This window comes from Dreissena polymorpha, chromosome 1, assembly GCF_020536995.1.
Source record: "Dreissena polymorpha isolate Duluth1 chromosome 1, UMN_Dpol_1.0, whole genome shotgun sequence".
Lineage (NCBI taxonomy): Eukaryota > Metazoa > Mollusca > Bivalvia > Myida > Dreissenidae > Dreissena > Dreissena polymorpha.
Window position 1 is genome coordinate 158,621,655 of NC_068355.1, and position 8,610 is coordinate 158,630,264.

At 37.0% G+C, this 8,610-nt stretch overlaps 1 long non-coding RNA gene across 1 annotated transcript; it reads right to left on the reverse strand.

Annotated features, from left to right (window-relative positions):
- Positions 1–3,359: 3,359 nt before the first annotated feature.
- Positions 3,360–4,589, reverse strand: LOC127867527 (uncharacterized). Its single transcript, XR_008043537.1, has 2 exons — positions 3,916–4,589; positions 3,360–3,554 (listed from the first exon to the last, which is right to left on the reverse strand). It is a non-coding gene; the product is annotated as an uncharacterized LOC127867527 (long non-coding RNA).
- Between the last annotated feature and the right edge of the window lie 4,021 nt (positions 4,590–8,610).

Consider the following 8,610-nt stretch of genomic DNA (forward strand, 5'->3'; position numbering starts at 1 on the left):
CACAAGTATGGGCTCTCGTAACATTATTAATTTCCTAACATGCCTTATATTACCAATTGTGTTACCTAATGTATGTAAACGTTCTGTTTTAGACGATATACACTATAAAAGTCTTAAAAATGGTGTATTGTCTTGTCTTGTTCAGTTAAAAGAATCATATAGGATAAGCGCTCGAATGAGTACTTGCACATGGGACATGTTTTGTTAAAGGACCTGTGTGTACTGTGACTTTTGCCTTGCACCATTTAAACTAACATGACGTGCGTGTTATGTTTTTAGGTAAGAAAGTCCATGAGTACCACTGAAAATAAAAAAAAAATAGTTCGAAGTCGTATTAACGTGCATAAAGGCGTAACTACGATAATAAACACGTAATAACGACACCAAACGCATTGCAACGCTAATAAACGCGTAATACCGCTACAAAGGGCGTAATAGCGCCAAACTGAAAGGCGTACAAACGCTAAAAAAGGCGTGATAACGCGCTAGAAAAGACGTAATTGCGCTAAAAAATGCGTAATAACGCCAAACTTAAAGGCGTACAAACGCTAAACAGGTGCTATAGCGCCAACCTAAAAGGCGTACAAACGAAAATAAAGGAGTTATAACGCCAATTTCAAAGGCGTACAAACTCTAAAAAGGCAGTATGCGAGCTATTCAAATGATTATGAAATTGACTGTAAATCACAAAAGAAGTGGCTCGATAGTTCTTTGATATAGTCTTCCGGATAAATCAAGGAAGCCGAAACGTTATGAAATAAACAATTCGCATTCCCAAAATTGAGATGTAAGAAAACGAATCGATAATGAGGCTGACTATGTTGAATCTGGAATTGCCGAAAGATACGTGTTCAGCGGATAAAATAAAGTCAATAAAGTAACACAATTTTGTTTAAATTTTGGTTTAATATTTGACAGTTAAAGTAACATTTGTGTATAGTTGGAAATGCTTGCAAAACTTATTTTATAATAAATATATACTTAATATAGCCCAATTGTTCATTTTCGGCTCGGGTACTACTTAAATGTACCCCGGGTACTCGTAAGAATACTTAAATGTACCTCGGGTACGGAAACTATATTTAAACGTACCCGGCCAATTTAGGCTGTACCCAAGTTTTATTCCTGCCCAAAATGCGTAAAACGCGCTACGAAAAACGAAACAAATTCTGTTTGAACAAAACCTGTCTCAAGTTGCTTTTTTGAGTAGGAGTTTTGATAATATAGAGGATATTTTACATATATTGACATTAGTATGAACATAATTAATTTGAAAAAATTAGCCGACAACGAAAAATACAGCGTTTGAATTAAATGTACCCAGGGTACAGAAAATATACTGAAACGTACCCGGGGTTCATTTAAGTATACTAAAGAGTACCCGGGGTACATTTAAGTAGTACCCGAGCCGACAATGACCAATCGAGCATTCGTTTGATAACGTTACTGTGATGGGCATCATGATTTGTTAATTAAAAAACAATATCATCGAAGATCATAATTGTATGAGTGTCAGTAGAAGTTGATCATGGCTTTTTCATTGAAATTTAGTAATGAAAAAAGCACTTAGAAGGGAATTCATTTACCAATGTATCTGGTAAGGTTTGGCAATAGCCAAAACCTTAACAACATTGGTGTCACAGTCTTTCGAGCTGTATGGGCCTGCAAACCATATTTCAGATGTGATTTCTCATATTCAAATTGCTCAATAACAATTATCTCGCGTTAAATGTCCTCAAAGCTTGCGAAACATTTTGCATAACCACACCCTTTGTAAAAGTAAACAGTTTTAAAGCTTGTACAGATACCGAATATGGCACCGAATTTTTGCGAGTCAACACGACAAACGCATGTCAATCAGGTGGCATCAAATCGAGCTAAACACAATTTCCGAGCCTTAAAACACAGAGTGGCGAGTCAGATGAAACCCAATTCGTATTGTACAAAGTTTTAATCAACAAATCAAAATGTGCTATGTTGACTGCAAACTTGCATAATTTTTCACACTTTACCTCGAAGAGTGAATTGTCCCTACCCGAATAGTATTAGCTAAACATTTTATTGACTTCAGCGGTTTGATAGTATTTGTTAACGTGCACTGTGGTTTACGTGCATTATTGATTTTGGATTGTGATAGATTTAAATGCATACTCCAATAAAAAAAGTTCATGGAGACAATCGCTTTGTACAAGCGCAAATATTGGGTTACATCGATCAGATACACATTACAAAGCATGTTGGGTTACACGAATGTTCTAATGCTCTAGAGCAATCAAGTTATTATCCAACAGACATGTAATCTGTCCTGTAGTGATCGGAGCTATATTGCCCAACATGGCTTGGTCGTTATTTTTATTAATGAAAGTCTTATATGTAAAATGAACCTATATTTGGCAACTTTTTCATTTTGATTGATTGAGGAGTATAACAATTACAAGAAAGAGGCATTACTAATAGAAAATCTAAGTGTAATTTTCATCTATTAAATCCTTATCGAAAGCACTCGAGATGTCAAATCGACAGAAGGAAAAAATAATGTAAAATCTCTATTATTGTCGGGCATAGAAAACGAGGATATTTTCAAAGCTCTGGGTCGGAAATGTTCGTGCAGCGAAAAAGTGCAAACACAATTTTAAGGAACATTGTAATTGCCAGTTATGCAGTCAAAATAGATGAGCACCTTTATTTCTTTAATTTTTAAATGTAGATGTGTATTTTTTTAATTAAATGACAATTCTTTCTCACCTGAATTGAGATATTGCAGGCAGATTGAAGAAAAGAGAGAGAGGAGAGAGCGCCGAGAGAGAGAGAGAGAGAGGAGAGAAGAAGAGAGACGAGGAGCGAGAGAGAGAGAGAGGAGAGAGAGATCGGAGAGAGAGAGGAGCTATGCAGAGCAGAGCAAGAGAATCCGTACTAACTCCTGACCTACACCTCCCCTCCCTACACTCCCTACCCTACCCCCTCACCACTCCCTCTCTCTCTCGCATCTTCTCTATCTCATAATTCCTGTTCACGTTTGCCGGAGATACTGCCTCTTATAAACCCGCAGTACGCGGAAGACCGTCAGCATGGAGTTGCCTGCACAAATCCATTATAATACTTTATGCCAGTGCATGGAAATGTGTATCCCATAACGTCAATTATTTTTATAGAGCATCTCAACGGCTGTTGTTCATCTGTTCATGAATGCATGATGAGATCAACAGGAAATGGAACAAGCGTAACTATGGCGTGGTGTGCTTTGTGAGGGACTGTGCTCAACGATCATACTTCATCAGGCTATTCGATCGAAATGTAAGCGTACTCACATTTACAATTAATTTTAGATAATTGATGTTGATAACAAACAACAATCAAAATAATTCGGGTCTATTTATATTACCTTGATCAAAAGACAAAGGCATGAGATACTCTCAATTGCATTTCCTGACTTAAATCAAGACTTCGCCCAGGGCCGGATTAAGCTGTTTTGGGGCACAACGCTGAACATGTTACAGGGGCCCCCTTCCCTCTGGTCCCCTTCTGTATATTGAAAATCATACTTGATACTACAACTACAAAGATAAGAAAATAGTTGACAATTACATATATATATATATATATATATATATATATATATATATATATATATATATATATATATATATATATATATATATATATATATATATATATATATATATATATATATATATACTTACGAGGTCAATATAAAAACGGGGTCTGTATACAACCCCGCTTTCTAGGCACCTTTAATTACTATGAGGGGGGTGTAGGGGAGATAATGCAATCAAATGTCACAATAAATTGAAATCTTATATTCCTCGCAATTAATTTCGCTATATATCTCATTATATAAGATGTTAAATAAATGACGTATTTATATATAATCATATATTAGGTACCCCTATATACCTTAATTCATGTAACAGATTCCAGCCTATAAGTCTCTTTTACGACACTTCAGCTGGCAAAAGTCATCGATCAGCTGTGTGAAGTCTAGTTCTCTGAGGACTTGACATTCAATAGACACTAGCCCCAATGCTGTCAACCTTTCCTTACTCATGGTGTTCCTCAGATAGTTTTTCACGCGTGCTAATGTTGAAAATGACCTCTCACCTTGACAGTTATTAACTTGAATTGTTAAGTATATGCGTACAGCGATGGCAACATTTGGAAAAGTTGTCTGAAGTTGACCTCCATCTAACTTCAGCAGTTCACTCATGTGGGTGATGGTTCTGTCTTGGTTCGCTTCTAAGATGGCTTTGAACTGACCTATCTCATCAACAAAAGACGCCTCAATGTCATCTGGATAAGACTCCACAAGATGCGTTGCACATTTCCGTAAATCATCCAAGGTGAGAAACTCAAACTCTGTCATGAAACCAAACAGTTTTTGAAGATCAGAATATGCGCTCAACCGCTTGCGAAGTTCAACAGTGAGACAGTCAACTATGCTGTATAATGTGTGAATTCGAAAATTGTCGCGCGCTTAACTCCGAATTCGCATCTGGGGTCGTACTCTCGTCAAGAAATTGTTTCCGCCGTCTCATACGCTTATTCGCATCCTTATATTCGTTGATTGCAACAAACGCTTTGGCCTTCTCTTCAATATCGTCAAACGTGTCCCGGGTATCCAGTAAAAAGCTGATAAGAGAGTATTAAATTTTCACAACATTCAGTAAGTCAATGTCAACTTTCTGCAGACACAAGCTTGTGGCATTGAACCGCTCTAAAATTGTATGCCAAATGATGGTCATTAAGGCAGTGTCCAACTGCTCCATCTGTCTGATCAACCCATCTGCCGTCAGCCTTGTTTCCGGAGTTTGTGTAGTTTCAGTTTTTATGGCAATGAGAGCCTTCAGTATTTCTGGAAAGTTGGAAAATAACGATTTCGTTGCATCTGCCCTTGCACTCTAGCGAGTATCTGACAGCGTTTTTACCACGAGACCGTTGGGAGGTAAGGCGTCCTTGAACTTCCTCCAACGGTGTGTTGATGCTGAAAAAAAGTTATAGAGGGCTTGGAGAAATGTGAAAAAATGACGTGGCACCCATACAGCTAGACGCGGGGGCAGAGCCAACGAGATTTAAGGAGTGTGCGGCACAGGGGGGCATAATGTTCAAGAGGGTTGAGTTCTCGAATTCGTGCTTGAAGTCCTGAATAAATCCCAGAAAGTTGGAGGCATTATCGTAGCACTGACCTCTCAGATTGGATATGTCAAGTCCAAGTTCTTCAAGAATTTTTGTGACAACAGCAGACATCTTTTCGGCACCATGACTGTGGATTTCTACAAATCGTATAAATCGTTCAACTGGCTTGCCGTCTGGTAGCACATAGCGAACAATAAATGTGAGCTGGTCAGCATGTCTAACATCTGGTGTAGAATCCACACTGATTGCGTAATACGTAGCGGCTTTAATTTCGTTTATTATGTGTTCCTCCACTTGAGTTGCCATCAACTTTATGAATTCCTCACATGTTGTTTTGTACAGATAGAACGAAACACTCCGTCCAGCACCGCCATACCTCTTTATGTGTTCGTACAGAAAGGAGTCAAACTTAGAAATCAGTTCAAGAATCCCAGATAATTGCCGTTTGTCTCCGATCCAAATGTCTGATAGGATCCTCGAAAGGGGAGACCTCTTTCAGCGAGAAACTTGACAGTTTCAACGACACGCCGAATAACCTCCTTCCAGTAATTTCGTTCGTTCTGTGTCTGTTTCACAAGAGCACAATCTATGCGATTGGCGAGAATGACTCTAGTCAACCACGCTGTTTTAGACGTCTTATGTTCTCGACAGTTTTCATGCTCAAAGGCGTAAATATGACAGTTTTTCCAGTCACTGAACCCTGTTCGAAACGTTGATATTTGTTTGCTAAACAGCATACATGGCAAACAGAAAACGTTTCCAGTCGACGGCGAATACACTAGCCATTCGCGATTAACCAATTCTCCGTTAGCCATTTTACGCATAAATAAACTGGTTTGTAGATAACGTTTTTGCGTTTTACCAAGTCTCTCAGACCGTGAAAAGTCGCCTTTGTTCTGTGCTATTGGTCGCGCAATGACCCTCTCGCGAAGTTCTTCATCAACAACCCACTCAGCAGGATCATTTGAATTGTCATCAGAGGGTTGATTAGTAACTGTCGACCTCAAATCAGCGGTGGGTTCATCAAACTCATCGTCTGGTCCTGCCATTTTCGGCAGATCAACTTTAGGTTCATGATCATGATCGTCGCGGTCTGCTTGTCCAACAGCTTCGTTCGTTGTAGATGGTGTGACACGAGCAAAAAACTGCGTTAATTGTGGAACAGATGCTGAAGCCTCCTTCATCAATGCAGCCTTTTTCCGCTTTTCGGATAAGTCCGGCGTGACATGGTGAGTACTGTAATGTACATTATAAAGAAGTGAAACTCAAGCTGCTGGATCAGTATTGCATTCTCATTATATTAAACAATTAGTTGGTCTTTTATTTAAGGCAAGTGACCAATTGCCAAAACAGTACGAAACAGCACAATACGAAACAACAATTACATACACACATAGAAGAATAAAGCTCTGGTCACCGCATTAGAACGGTCAATGCAACGCATTGGGGGTTTAAACCGGTTTTAGAGCGCTCAACCTCACACTTGGCGCAGCAATTTTCATGATACATATAAGTGTAAATAAAATTTAACCTCATAGCATTGCAACTCAAATTAAATAATAATAAAAGAGAATAAAAACGCATTTAATTTAATTACCATTTAATTACTTATACATAATTAATTTTGTAAATGTTTTCCGAATCTGTCCAAAGTACACACAATGACTGTATATAGTTTTTACAAAATGCATTGTATTTTACAAAAAATTGATTTATCAGTTCTAATATATTTAAATCTTTGTATTTACCTCGTGTTTACTCCATTATATATGCTGTTGTTGTATGATGAGTCCGATTTCAAAAACATAACTGAACTTCCTGCACTGTCAAAATAGATGCAACAATGCAAATGGGTGACGTCATAGCCAGCAATGAACATAGATGACGTCATATGCAGAAATATGGTGTAGTTTTATTAACGTATAACATGCATTTGATTTCAAAAAGGCGTTTAACTCTTAATGATCACTCCTCGTTTTGCATTCTGAGACGATTTTTGTGATAAATTACATATTGTTCATTCATGTACATTGTTAAAACAGTGGGAAACTAGCCTGCCGTCGGGAGCCCCCAAAAAATCGGGGGCCCCCCAAAAAACTGGGGCCCAAGGCTGCAGCCTTGTTAGCCTAGTACTTAATCCGGCCCTGCAAATAGGCGTTAAACCCTTAATGATCACTCCTCGTTTTACATTCTAAGACGATTTTTGTGATAAATTTCATATTGTTCATTCATGTATATTGTTAAAACAGTGACAAACTAGCCTGCTGCAGCCTTGTTAGCCTAGTACTTAATCCGGCCCTGACTTTGCCGTACGAGAAGATCTAAAAAAATTCAAAGAGTGGGGATCAAACCGCTGCGACTACCATAATATTTATGCCAAACATACCTAAATTCTTACATATTGTTAGATGACAGCTGGCAAAAAATTTGCAAGTATAACCGCTCTATATTAATTTGAAAGCCCTGTTTGAAATTTGCGAGCACTTGGTTTTTTGCTTGTACAAGATTAAATTTGTTTATAAACTATTAATACAGCACATTTGAAAGTTTCTTCCTATAATAAATATCGACCTAACTAATAATTATCTATCGTTTATGTTGCAATATCGACATAAATAATTTACATCATTTAATATATAAAATATATATCTAAAAACCATATTTTCCCTTCTACTGATCCACTCATTAAATTGTGACGTTTAAAAATATTATAAAAAAGATCATTCCATTGAATACTATATTGTATATTATTGTATATTGTAAAGTGTTAGAATCATTGTTATACAGGAATATTCGCATGATGCGATGCATGTGAAGAAAATAAACAACATGTTTAAGGTTGTCTTATAAGAGTTTTATTGGAGGCACTCTGTTGGTCATTCGGTGGGTTTGTCGATCGATTGGTCAGTTTGCATGAAATAGTTTCTCAATTCAAAATTACATCCTCATTCAGCGTAGACATTCAAAAAACGTTAAATACTATGAGAGTCCTAGTGTTGCGACGAGCATGATATTTTTTAACATCCCATGTATTTCCAAAGTATGCTGGTGTATGAGCAATAGAAAAAAAACTTAAAAACTATTGAAAATTCAGTGTTTTGCTTGTTTGCATTTCATAAAAACTATTGTTCACATTCCGTCAATAAAACACTGCATTCAATGTCCTGCATATTATATAAACGTCATTACTAAATTCCTTCATCAATAAATAATCTTTGCTTTAATAAATACTATATCTAAGAATTCTAACACTACGCGCGACTTGTTTTCTATAGACAAAGAAGGAAATATATATGTTATCTGCAGTCGTTTTTATGGTTTAACTAATTAACTCATCATAAGTAAACACTATCATCAACAGATTATAGTTTTTAACACAATTCATTTAATGATATAACATGAACAATTTATATAAAAAGTTCTTTACCAATCTTTCCCTTGTAATGGTTGTTGGCCTTT